Source organism: Melitaea cinxia, chromosome 26 (genome assembly GCF_905220565.1).
Source record: "Melitaea cinxia chromosome 26, ilMelCinx1.1, whole genome shotgun sequence".
Taxonomy (NCBI): domain Eukaryota; kingdom Metazoa; phylum Arthropoda; class Insecta; order Lepidoptera; family Nymphalidae; genus Melitaea; species Melitaea cinxia.
The window spans coordinates 2,487,502-2,502,609 of NC_059419.1; the positions used below are offsets into that span (position 1 = coordinate 2,487,502).

The following is a 15,108-nucleotide window of genomic DNA, read 5'->3' on the forward strand; positions in this document are numbered from 1 at the left end:
TATCTCTGCACAGCGCTTCATGGCGCTGTTTATCACTGGACAATGGAGCTTACACCTTATCATACGCCGCTATCGACCCGAAGCCATCGTGGTGCATGCGCAGAATATATGCGGACAAAACTGACGTTTAAACCAACTCAGTATCAAGCTGAAACTCGTGGAATTGTAAATAACATTGTAAATATCTCGTGATATTCGACATTACATTGCTATGACTATCTGTGCCTGTAGACAGTAGAAAAAAGGTAAGTTTTTATTTTGATACATTATTATAATTATTACATTTGAATTTAGAAATAAAAATAATATAATCTTGTTAGTCATCGACGTTATCTTTCACCCTTGCGGAGTATTTTTAGAACATCTATTTTGGATATAATACTTTATTATATATTAAATTGAATTTAAATTGCGAATATTTTTTAAAATTGAATTGTTGAATACTTTATTTTATTTTTTTAAGAACTATCTACATACACAAACTTTTTGATTAAAATATTTGCGTCATGCGTATATTAATTATTATTAAATTGAAATCAAATTTTATTAAATTTACTATTTCTACTAGATTATTTTTAGACTATTGCGTAACTTTTTATTCTTTAGATGGGAATCTCACGCATCTCTTTGTATTTGCTAAATTAAAACGATGATATTCGTGACGTCATTGTATGCGTTTTCATTGACAAGATAATCGTGATATGAAATTTATTGTGTAATTATGCACTTTATTGAACAACTAACAAGGCCGCCTACCTTTTTATGATAATATTAAATTTATTTAATCTATCTATATTAAAATATTTGAGTATATTTTACACTACTTTTATATGGGTAAGGCAATATTTTTTTTATACAGATATATTAAAAATGTAATAAATAAAACTTTTTGGTTTCCTATTTTGATTTTATTAGATTATAGCGATGTTTTTTTTTACTACGTAAAATATTTTATTTTCATAATATATTTAAGCCATAATATATACATAGAAAAGGGTGAATTAGTATAAAAACACTCCAATATTTCAATATTACCGCGTTATAATGTCGCTTAATTAGTAATAAAATAATTTAATTTTGGTAATTGTTCTTACTTTTTTTTTGGATTATACATTTTTTGTAAAAGATATAACCTATGTCAAATAAGCTGTGATCTTTAACCCCACTAACTTGCAAAATAATCGTTTTGATTCCTTACTTTGTGAATAATAAAAACAAATCTATTCCACGAGACTTTTAAATATATTTTTTATAAGCAATTCGTTTTTATATAAATTTTTACATAACTTTATTTGTAAGAGACCTTTTTATATTATTTTTAGCTTATTATACGTATTTCTTTTGATATGAATAATTTATAACGCTGATGCTGCTGCTTTAGCCTCTAATATCCTACCGCTGGGCATGGGCCTCTTTCCCCATGTAGGAGAATGATCAGTGCTTAATGCACCACGCTGCTCCAATGCGGGTTGGCAGATATATTTCCTACTATTAGTGACGATCGTTATCTGGTGATCATGATGACAACCGGGACCGACGGCTTAACGTGCTCTCTGAGGCACGATAGAGATATCTACAAGGACTGTACAAACACCCAGACCACGCCAAATATCTGCATGGCCAACACAACTGTTTGTCGTGTGCGGGGATCGAGCCCGCTGAAGAGTGACCGCTGTACCAACGCGGCGTCTTTATAATGCGAATTATGTTATTTAAAATTAAAATATATATAACAGCAATTATTTTTTGCGCACTAAATAATCTATAATCTGTACTATTATAAAATATTTTAATCCAAAAACTAACGAAAACTATTTTGAGGTAACAAAATGAGATATTTATTCTATTAGTCTGTTATTTTCGTACCTGCATATAAGTATAGCTTAATTTTAGCGTCTTCATATTTAACTTAAAAGTTGTAACTTTATTATTGTGTTTATTACGCAAGTTAAGAGTTAGAAAAAAGGGCGTATATAAATATGATATCACTTACATATATATTATATACAACCTTTTGCATACCTGTTTACCTGGATTGGGAAACAGACGGTATAAACGTGTGTATATAAGTGCGGGTATATGAATCTATACGAGTGTTTACTGTGTAAAAGTTTTTTAAAAGTCTACGAAGCTGGGGCAGAACGTTAGTATGTGTAGATTTGACTGCAGTAACTTTAGGCTGTTTTCAATTACATAATAGGTTATATTGAAATATCGTTTTCATTGTTATTTAATAATTTGGACTCATGTGTGTTTGAGTCATGCTTCTAGTTACAAACTTTTGTAACTTTTTTAATTGATTAAATGTTAAAAAAAAATATTGAAAAATACAGACCTACAGTATGTACTGTAGTATTCAGTAAGTATAATAGAAGTATGTATATCCATTTAACATTATCAAATCGTTCGCCTACAGCCTGAATCAATCAATCAGCCAGTCAACCAATCAATCAATCTGTCAATCAATAAATCAATGCCTATGTACCTGTATGGCAATCCATTACATTTCTTTGCTTTGAAGTAGTGTATAATATATCTTTGCAGGTTTATCAAATGTACTAGATAACGTATATCCTCTACCGTCGGTTACGTCACACATGTTTTAACCACCGAGTCATCTTGATGTCCCCTATTTATTATCGCTGAAACAGCAGTCTCATTCTGTTAACACTTAATAATTTTTCGTTGTTTCATTTTTAGACTACTTTTACCACTTTTATATTATTTTACAGTCACTCGTATTGTGCGATTTTAATTTTAAAAGTTTGGTCAAATTTACTCAAACATTCTTGAATAACATTCACGGTTCGAATTTCAACCGCTTACGTTTAGAACCGTCTTTAAGCTACTAAGTACACTGGGCACTTCACAGTAATGACGGTACTGGTACTAGATACCGAATTGGAGGAGGCTAGAAACTTTATAGAGTGGGTTTTAAGTGCTTTAGTGGTATTGTAGTAATATAGACAATGCGTATTTTAATCGGTCCTATTTAATGATGGTAACAAAAGTAGTTGAACAACAATGGTCTAATAAGAACTAGGGTGTCTTATTGATTGCGTAGATACTTAATAGTGCCCAAATAACCCCAGATGAAGTGTGGTTTCAATTCAGTAAATAAATCAAATCTATAAAATAATGAGACCTGTTACAACATTTACGCTGGTGGTGATAGTCAAGTCTAATCCAATATTATTCGTAATCATTTCATTATCATCATTTCATTTTAGATTTAAGAATACTTACACCATGAAATGACTGCGTGCGTAATGGGTCCAAACTTAGGGTCCAAATATAAACAGCCTTGAACATACATATGCAATAGTGGTGTAAGCTTTTTTTATAATATAAAGACATTATACTATTATCACATATTTCGACCCCGTAATAGAACGTGACCAAACCGTGACAACACCGTGACAAAAGATGTACTCGTATATCATTAATCATTACCGCTCCATCATCGTGATCTCATCATGATACGATATTTACACCAAAAATTTATCATATCAAGTTCTTCTACCACATCATCGAAATGACATCTTGAAATGGGATAATATCTTTATGGGTTTTTTTCAAGTTTCAGCAGCTTCTATTTGACAGGTTTAAATAGTATTTAGATACTTAGTATATGTAGTACAATTTAATGAATCTTACTTGAATCCGCTCTGTATACAGTAATTGCTCTTTCATCATTTCATAGTTATAAAACAAAGTCGCTTCCCGCTGTCTGTATGCTTAGATCTTTAAAACTACGCAACGGATTTTCGTGCGGTTTTCTTTACTAGATAAAGTGATTCCAGATGAAGGTTTATATATATAATACATACATAATATAGTAGTGGAACGCAGATAGTTTTTGCAACCGTGCAATTCCGGGGCGGTTCGCTAGATTACAATAAAATGTGCTACTTATTGATTTTTTAAGTAAATGGATTTACAGAAGTTAGTCCGTTTCTATTGTTCTGACTTGCGTTGTTGGTTTAACTTAATTTCCTTGTTTCTCAACTGTTCCGACATAGCGAAGAAGTAGTTTTGCAAAAAAAAGTTATATGAATAATTTTGTTCTGCCTCTCAGTTTTTCTCATGTTATTTTGAATAATTATTAGCCTCTACATATGTAGGTATTAAACTTATTATAATTAAATAATATCGTAAATATTTTATTTACTGTTTCTACAAGTAACGAATCTGGATTATTTCGTCAACAAACAGAAGTCTTTCCACATGGAAAAAAAAAACGTTATAGATAGATATATATATAATTCAAACGAACACCATAAAATGTAGTAGTTAGTTTTGAAAATATATGACACAAATTGAATTGCATTTTGATGATGATATATTTTCATTTAATCGAGTTTTTTTAGAGATTGCTGACTATCTGGAACTTTCGACATACACAAAGAAACACATATAGAAATCCTTTTTATCCATTTAATAAAACACTTTTTTCGGATTTTATCGCGGTTTATTGTTAACTTTTGATTCCCGACGTTTCGGATACTTTACAGCAACCATGGTCACGGGAGGACTGGATCCTTTTTATCCATTGTTAATTATTTTGAGAATAATTTAAAATTACTTCTTTATTTTTTACTAAAATTACAATCATATAACTTATTTTTTTAAGAAACTCCTAGCAAACATGAAGCTGAAAAATATAAAAAATTCTCACCAACATAACCCACTGAAATCGATTATATGTATGAAAGCTCATTAATAACTGAATGTCACGCAAAGCAGTCACGTGATAGCTGATAAGGCAAACGCAACAAAACCCACGCCAAACGATAAACTAACATAAACAACGTAGGTACTTTTTATGTATATTTCATATAACTCCTATGTTATGAAATCATTTCTATATTTTTGAGACAATAGTTTACTTATATAGTTTACATAAGTTTTACTAAAGTTGAACGCCACGTTATTTTAACTACGCACTAAAAAGGCTATTCTAAAGGGGAATGTGTCAATCTAATTTATTCTGCCAACCAAATCCGTCTTGCTATAGAAAATTTCTTCGCATAGATAACACTAATACTATATAAATATATTTAGGACCGACTAGTCCTATACTACAATAAATTATACGTCATTATAATGTAAATTATTGTAAATGTATTCTTTGCACGATCTAGTAATACAACCTTCAAAAAAGAAACGATTACATTTAAATCTCGTAGTTCAGTTAACACGCAACATATTACACAGGTATAAGCAAAGCCATGTCTAGACACTAACATAATATTGTATATTAAACATAACATAGCTTTGATTAATTGATTAGTTCAGCCTGTAACGTCTCACTGAAGGTTAATAAATAAGGCTATTTCTCTGTGTAGGAGAAGGCTCGGAGCTTAATCCATCACGCTGCTCCAATAGGGCTGGCGCATATTCCCTACTATGAGTAACGATCGCTATGAGATGTCTATGATTACAATACCGACAGTTTTACGTGCTTTCCGAGGCATGGTGGGGTGACGGGTTATGGTGGGGGTATAAGGACAGAAACCCTGACTCCAAACCAATATAATAATAAAAAAACACAATAATATAATATAACAAAATATACGATGAACATTTTAAGCAAATAACAGTATTTAACATCAATATTTAATTGTAAATAGCTATAAACTACCTCAATGTTTCCGATCATTCTGAAATTATTGTATAAAAAATTAAAAAGGGAGTGTGTCACCTCCGACACGCGGATGGATGCCTCCTTAAGAACTTATCGTGATATTTAAAAATTAAAATATTCTATTAAACATACCAAATTGTATTAAATAAACATAACTTTCGCCTGACTTTTGGAAATAACACAAGAGGGAACGTTTAATATCACAGTGATCTATGGCTGAGTCTTGCCGTTGAATTGTTCAATTAATTGAAATACCAATCAGTGACATGAAAGAATAATGTAAATATCAAAGGTATTATATATATATATATTATATATATATATATATATATATATATATATATATATATATATATTATATTGTATTTGTATTTTATCAAAGAGTATTAAAACAAAGCATCAGGTTCTATAGAAAGTAATAATATTGAAAAATAAACTAAAAGCAACATTATTGCTGTAGATAAACTATTGTCGAGAATGTGAAGTAGATACTGACTGGTTCATAGTATTTGCTGTCTTGATGCACTGTACTGCTATGTTTGATCATTTACTCATTACTCGGAACGAATAAATAAATAAAATATCTTATAACATACACACGGTCGTCTCGTTCCCTACGGTATCCAACTTAATTCATTTATTATAGGTAACATCCTACTGTTATAGCTAAATATTTTTTGATAAATATACATAAGAAGATAGAAGAAACTGAGGTAGGGCACAGCAGGAATTTCCTGCTCAAAATATGGAGCAGCCCGACTGGGGTAGTACCTCGACCTTACAGAAGATCACAGCAAAATAATACTGTTTTCAGGCAGTATTGTGTTCCTGTTGGTGAGTAAGGTGACCAGAGCTCCTGGGGGGATTGGGGATTGGGTCGGCAACGCGCTTGCGATGTTTCTGGTGTTGCAGGTGTCTATAAGCTACGGTAATCGCTTACCACCAGGTGAGCCGTACGCTTGTTTGCCGACCTAGTGACATAAAAAAAATAAAAAAAAAGAATATAATTTATTGCACACTACTCTGATTTTATTTTTACATAAAACAATTATTTACACATATAAATATTAATGTACAAAGACTGTCTTATCGCTTAGTAGCGCAATCTCTTCCAGAAGTTCCAAACAACCTTTAGAAATAGGAAAATATGCATTGAAAAGATAGGCGCAGCAGCGCAATTATCTTCATAATTTGTTCATAAAACATTATGCATGCAAACATGATGCATTTTCGTTCCCTACATAATAAATACAAAAAAAAAACATATGTATATAAATAAATACAAATACACCAAGACTCGGGCGGGAATCGAACTCACAACCCCGCAGTAGAAAGCAGGGTCAGAAACGAAGAGCTACATTATAATCTACGTGTTTTAAATACTTATTAATAGTAATAATGGTATTAAGGGTCGGATACATAAGGCGTTATTGCTTGTAACGATTGTGACGCATTGTGACTACATTTAACGTTAAAAAGCTGTTTTCAGTCACATTTCTCTGTTATGGCGGCACACTTGTCAGTTACAGTAGAATTTTGTATTTATTGTTAATAATAAAATTTTATAGACCATTCCTTTCTTAATCGACGTCTATTTAACGATAATTGCATTGAAAGATATCCTATCCGCGCTTTTTTTACTTATTCTGTACTAGTATAAATTTTTATTTCTGCTCAGGTTGTTAAATAAAATAGTGCTAAAATTAATTGTAGAAAAAGGCTATGAGTGTTCTACTGGCTTCAAAGTTACAATGTAAAATAGATGAGTGAAAAGGAAATAGTTTTTTTTTTATATACTGAACGCCTCACATTCAACGGCTACTAGGATTATCTCTAGTGTCGGAGGTCCGGAAACACACACCATACACAAGCACAAACGCCCAGACCACGACAAACATCTGTATAGTCAATATAAACGTTTGCCATGTGCGGGGATCGAACCACAAACCTTTGCTCCAAAGTCATCGTACATATACATATTAAAACAAAAAAAAACCAGAAATTAATTCAATACCTATACGAACAATAAACGCATAGACCTATGTACATTCATATATTAAAATGATATTTTTTTGTACCCTGAATTTATTTCTATACAAATCCCACTACAAAATGATACCCATTGTTATTTATATGACGAAGAGGACTAATTTGTTTCATTTTATCAAGCCAAATCCAATTAATGGACTTTTATATCGACTCTCAAAACTTACTTCTGATATGCGAGTATGCATTCATTTCATTCATTGGTCTAGCTTTTATATAAAATCATAAAACACGACTCCTCAAACTACAAATCTTCGATAGGCTCACCATCAGATCATTTGCAGACTATCAATTTAGATTAATTTCATAATAAAACAACATACTGACTAATAATTATTTTGAAGTAGTACTTACTAGAAATTTCTAATTACAATGGAGTTTGTTTTAAATAGTTGGATGAAGTGACCAAACTATTCTAATTGAGGATTCATTTCACACTTCTTATTACCTTAAAGTTTTATGCTCTAATGACATGCAAGACTAGTCTTACAAAGTAAAGAGTAGTACTTACTTTTTAACCGACTTCAAAAAAGGAGGAGGGTACTCAATTCGACCGTATATATATATATATATGTATGTACGGGGATAACTTCGTCGTTTATGAACCGATTTTGATAATTCTTGTTTGTTGGAAAGTAGATATCCCAGGTATGCTACCATGATAAGAAAACTAGGATCTGATGATGGGATCCCAGAGAAATCGAGGGGAAATCGAGGGGGAACTTTTAACTGGGTGTACCGATTTTGATGATTTTTAATTTAATCGTAAGCCGATGTTTATCATGTAGTCACATTTAAATTTCATCGAGATCTGATTACAACTTTTGGAGTAATCTTTGATAATGCGTATTAACTTGAGTATTTTTTTTTTCGCCTACCTACGTTATTAAGTACTTGTGGATGTAATTGAAGTCAGTTTTTTTCGTTTGCCAGCAAACACAATTATTATTATATTATATTATTCTACTTTTAATCATTTTTCGATTATTAATTTTATTTTAAGATTTTAGATTAGTCACTAGAAAAGTTAATAGAATAACAAAACCTAGAAAAATTAGTGTATACTTATAGAAGGTATGCAGTGCTTGTGTATCGGAAAATAAAAATAAGCCGGCATAATTTAGATAACGATATCAAGAAACATGGTTCTACATGTGTTTATTCCTTGCAGGATATCACAAGATTAGAATTTACAAAAGTAAATGCGGGAGATAGCTAATATAGAAACGTATACAAGTAAAAAAGATATAACTAGAACAAAAGAGGGTTGGTAATCGGCTTGAACTTTCTGCCGGGTCCTGTCTCTAATCGCATTGCGTCTTCAAGGCTACTTAAATCTCCTTATAGGCTTATTTTACCATCACTCATAATGGAGACATGCATTTTTTATGTTATTAAGTTTTATTTTTTGTGTAATACTTATCTTGATGTAGAATATTTGTAGCTATTATTCCGCTGCCAGAGAACGTCATGGTGTGATATTATATTTTTATGGACTATATTCACTTCTATCCACTTCTGTATTATCTAACTTCTTAATGATAAAAAATAATAATCTAATATATAAAATTCTCGTGTCATGGTGTTAAACATTGAACTCCTCCGAAACGCCTCGACCGATTTCAGTAAAATTTTGTGGGCATATCGGGTAGGTCTGAGAATCGGCAACATCTATTTTTTTATACCCCTAAGTTATAAGAGGGGGGGGGGGGGGGAGATTAAACGGGTTAATAACATATATGGCAAAGAAACGTTTGCGGGGTCAGCTAGTTGGTCTATAAATTTTAGAGCTTATTATAATTATGTAATAATTGTGTTTGCTCGCAAACGAAAAAAAACGACTTCAATTTCATCGACAAGTAAAACAACGTAAGTAGACGAAAAAAATTAAAAAACGGCCTAGTCGTCACTACGATTTTTGAGGGTTTCCCTCGGTTTCTTATCATGGTACTACACTTAGGATATCCCCTTTCCAACAATTTTTTTTTTATTAAAATCGGTTCATGAAGGACGAAGTTATCCACGAACACATGTACATATATATAAAAGGTCGAATTGATTAACTCCTCCTTTTTTGAAGTCAGTTAAAAAGGACAAATCGCTTAAAACATTATTTCAGTAGGTATATGTTAATAATTAAAAAGAAATAAAAATGCTTACAAAATATCCCTAGAAATATATATATTTTTGTTTGAGTGTATAAGAAATACTTATTACTCAACTAAAACAGCAATAAACGAAGTTAGGAAAATGTTCGCATCTAAAAGACTTCATATAACGTTTGGTAACTTCATAAGAAAACTTTGTAAAAGCAATTATTTCTGCCAGTATTTTTATTTTTGTTATTTTCATTCGCTTATTTTATTACTGGTTTATATTAATTAAACTTAATCTATTTGCGATAATCGCGTACTCAACGTGCGATCGATTACTTAGTTATCGTTAATTACTCAATTATTCAAACTTAATAAAAAAGGATTATAACCTTGTGTCGGGTGTTCGGAAACACTCATAACATCAGATCAAAACATCAGTCGTAGACATAATTATGTCCGGTACACATTGCAATACACTATGCAATATTCCCTTGCTATCCCAACATTGCGCCAACATGTCGTCAAATCAGTCATCAATGAACTCAAATGTCAATGAATTTACGATATATTAATATTTCTTGTATGTGTGATAGCTATATAGAGGGTCGATTCATATAAAATACAGAAATTTTATGAGATAAGGTTATTGTTAAAAAGGTCTCGTGTCTTAAGATCTTTTTATTCCATTTGTACAAATAATAAAATCTTCGAAGTTCATAAAAATGCTAATGGCTCCCGCAGATGTGTGCGGATTCTTCATTACTTCAAATTTATAAGATTAAATTCGTTTACGACGCGTTTTAGCAATGTTTTAAGCCAAATGGAAAACCAAATAAAATGTACGCTGTGTTACGTTTCTACTTTTTACTGACGGAGATCTATATAAAGGTTTTTCTTGGTAATTTGCGGATTGGAACAATTGGACGGATAAAATAAAGATAAATTCTCGTCACATATTCTTAAGATCGAAAGTGAGACAGCCTGTTACTGTCCCTTTATTGAGCCAAGATTGTCACTGCACGTTGCTCCACCATATCATCATTACAGCCTATACAGTCCACTGCTGGACATAGGCCTCCACAAGTTTACGTCAAAAATAACGTGAACTCATGTGTTTTGCCCATAGTCACCACGCTGGGCAGGCGGGTTGGTGCTCCACCATATACTAGTCATTTATGTCAGATACTTTCTTTACCACGAGTAATCATCCCTATCTGGTATCTGTGATAAAACCAAGACCGACAAATTTACATACTTTTCCAAGCACGATGGAAATACAAACACATACAGATCTGAAACAAATATTCACATGCATTAGGATCTGTTTCTCCTGATTTATTAAATTACAACTTTAATATTCATTATTTCTTATAGAAATATTTAACAAATATTATGGAATTCGATGGTAAAGCGAATAATACATCAAAAAACTTTATCTGTTGGATACCATCATCCGTTAAATAGCGTTATCCATAACCGGTAAGACAAACCCTAAATAATTAAGTACTATTTGTGAAGAATAACAACACTTTATACCAAAGGAGTTTAAATTATCTACACTTACAAAATAAAGGTACAAGCTATCAAGCTATCTCCCCAATTTGTGACGGTACTGAATGGGTAAACGTCGATAAGAGTTACCTAATTAGTTTTCGTGTCAAGGTACAATAGGCAGTAAAGATAAAGGAGATTTGTTAACGAGCTATGTTATCGTTCATTCTTGATGTGTCAAGTTAAATATTCATTCATCCATTTATTAGAATTATTGGTTATCTGTGGTGTCAAAATTTTGTAAGAATGATTTAGTCAATTTCGCGTAGAATAGAAAAAACCCGAAGGAGATCGATTGGTGCGGTCGAGATTACAATCTCAAAAGAATTTTGAAGACCGTAGATATAGTAGAAATTTTTGATTAGGGTTTACTTTACAATGTGGATAATTTTAAATTACAGTAATCAATTCAAAAGTATTTGTAAATAAGTTACCTACTGTACGAGTAAACCAGTGTACTCTGTATTATTCATAAAATAAGTTACGTTGGAGATACTATATTAAGAAATACTATTACGTACATGTTTAATACACTTTATTAATTTTTTATTCAATAAAGATCAGAACGAAGTTTTCCAACGTGTTCGGTCACCGACCCGCCTGCCCAGCGTGGTGACTATGGGCAACACATATGAGTTCATGCCATTTTTGGCGCGAACTTGTGGAAGCCTATGTCCAAGAGTGGACTGCGATATATTGAAGTGATGACAACGTTTTCGGCCTTGGCGTCTGCACCGTATGTGCCGAAGGCCTTCGAATCGTCGTTTTAAAAATTAAAATTCAATTATATTTAAAAGAGTGAAGCTACCACCAATCAAGAATGTAGATTTTTATTATATATATATATATATATATATATATATATATATATATATACAATACTAGCTGACCCCGCAAACGTTGTATTGCATATATGTTATTAGCTCGCTTAATCCCCTCCCCTTTTATAAGTTAGAAGTATGAAAAATAGATGTTGACTGATTCTCAGACCTACCCAAAATTTTATAGAAATCGGTCTAGCCGTTTCGTAAGAGTATTTTAACTAACCTTGTGATATTAGAATTTTTTATATAAGATATTAAATAAACTGTGTTTTAACACGAATTGCTATCTAATATCTTGCATGAAATACAGCATCAATAAGGGTCCACACATCTTTATTATATAAGTAATCCTGCACCGAATTACAAGGTTTTGCTATTAGTTTCTTTCAAAACAACAATCGTAGAAAATCCCGCTGGAAGTAAAGGTCGAGACCGTGAAAGTTTGAAAGCTTATATTGAACTAGTGACCCACCCCGGCTTCGCACGGTGCAATGCTGATACTAAATATAAAGTAAATATAATATACTTATAATATATGCGCGAAAAAAATGTGTTTATTTCCGACATCACATTAGGAACCTCTAAAACTATGAGTATTCCTATAGCTATTATGCATGTATTATAGATATAAATCTTCCTCTGGAATCACTCTATTTACTAAAGAAAAGCGCAATTCCGTTGCGTTGTTCTAAAGATCTAAGCATACAGACAGCGGGAAGCGACTTTGTTTTATACTATGTAGTGATTAACATATCGGAGTTATTACTACGTTGTTGATACCGATTTCAGTATGCGTATAAAATATTGCCTAAAAACACTTATTAAAAAAGTATGACTCTTATATGACCCAGCTTTTAGCAAAATTTGCGGTTTTATTTTCGGGTATTCGTTCATAAGTATTGTATAAGTTTTAACAATACCTCGAGTGGCTCTCAAAAATGTTTACCCAGCCCTCGATCTCTTTGTTCCATAAAAATGAATAGCAATTTATTTTACCGTCGATTTTTATTAATTTATCAACTTTTAGTATTTTTTTATTTTTATTAATTTATCAACTTTTAGTAAACTTTCAAAAAGTATACATACGAGAATTTAAAATTGGAGCACAGTAACAAATATAAAAAAGTTACGCCTCCCGCTTTCACTTGCCTAATTTTCGATCACGTGGAAATGTCGGAATAAAAAATAACCTTTGTGTTATTCTTGTCTTCAATGTGAAACCTGGTGTTATATAACAATCAGCTCAGTAGTTTTTGCGTGAAAGAGTTAGATACTCTTTTACTGAAATGGTTTAGATAATCAACATCAAAATCAAAAGGCCTGAAAAGCACTTTTTAATCATCATTTTACAAATTATTAATATATATTTATTATTTATTTATATTTATTATTATTTTTTTTTTTATTCAACGGGGAAATGCTGCCAGCATTCTTGGCACAATTCCACGCGGACATGATTTATACCAAAACTATCTGTAAATATTTAGTTTGTATAAATATATACTCTTTTTTTTACAAATTAAAATTATATTTCTTATAATCAATTAATTTTATTATTGTTAAAGAGAAGCTATCGCCGTTTCGGTATGTAGATTCTGCAGAGATGGAATCGTATGTAACTCCGCAATTATTCTAACAAAAACAAAACAGTTTTTAGGGTTCCGTACCTCAAAAAGAAAAAAAACGGATTCCTTATAGGATCATTTTGTTGTTTGTCCGTCTCTCAAGACCCTTTTTCTCAGTAACGCGTGAAGGTATCAAACTGAAATTCATACCAAATACTCAAGTCTAATGTCACTTAAAGTTGTGAAGAAATCAAACTTTTAAGCTAACAAGATCAAAAGATACAGCCGTTTATGCTGCAAATTTGCGACACTCGCAAAGAAATCATAACCTACAAGGTACTTTCTGTGAACTCAGAAACTTGAAATTTGGTACGAAGCAACGTCTTATAGCACAACTAAAGAAAAATTGTGAATGGCACAAATTATTAGTTATATCATATAATAAAAATAATTTTAACAATTTTGTACGGAACCCTGTGGTGTGGTGTGGTGCTGTGTGGCTACGGCACTAAAGAATTTAGCCACCCCCTCTCTTCCCGTGGGTGTCGTAAGAGGCGACTAAGGGATAACAAGGTTCCACAACCACCTTGGAACTTAAGAAGCCGACCGATGGCGGGATAACCATCCAACTGCTGGCTTTGAAATACACAGGCCGAAGACGGGCAGCAGCGTCTTCGGTGCGACAAAGCCAGTACTGCGGTCACCAACCCGCCTGCCCAGCGTGGTGACTATGGGCAAAACACATGAGTTCACGTTATTTTTGGCGTAAACTTGTGGAGGCCTATGTCCAGCAGTGGACTGTATAGGCTGTAATGATGTACGGAACCCTCGGTGCGCGAATCCAACTCACACTTGGCCGGTTTTTTTATTATAATACATCAATCTATGCATCTATGTATGTAGGTTATTTATCGTTATTTCTTACGACACTGCAGTATTTAACAATCAGCCTTAATTGAAATGTTTTCCAAAGAGTACGCTGACATTTTGTTGTTTGTGAAAAGAGAAACAAGGTCACAACCATACTATAGTGATGAGTTATACAACTGTTATTCTACAAGATATATGTACTTGTTTAAAAATAGATTGTTTGGTTAATACCGCACGGCATAAGTAATAACTTCATTGATAATCGCAATCAAGCAATAACGCAACAAGTCTTGAGTTCACCCGATCGAGCCTTTCTTCTCAGAGCGTGTCGGGTCTGCCTAACTTACTACCTACGAAAAAATTTGTGTGCGGCGCCAAAAGAAGTTATCACTTCAAAAAACCTAATTAACAATAAAAAACTATATTAATGATATTACAATTTTAAAAAGGTAACGATTCGGCCTGTAATATTCCACAGCTGGTCATAGGCCTCTTTCTCCATGTAGGTG

The 15,108-nt window shown here is 32.2% G+C and overlaps 1 protein-coding gene across 1 annotated transcript in view; it reads left to right on the plus strand.

Annotated features, from left to right (window-relative positions):
• Positions 1–101: 101 nt before the first annotated feature.
• LOC123666553 (calcium-dependent secretion activator) overlaps positions 102–15,108 on the plus strand; it is an 84,705-nt gene continuing 69,698 nt past the window's right edge. Inside the window, exon 1 of the mRNA XM_045600666.1 lies at positions 102–245. The gene's annotated coding sequence lies outside the window, so the exon portion shown is untranslated. The remainder of the gene's footprint in view (positions 246–15,108) is intronic.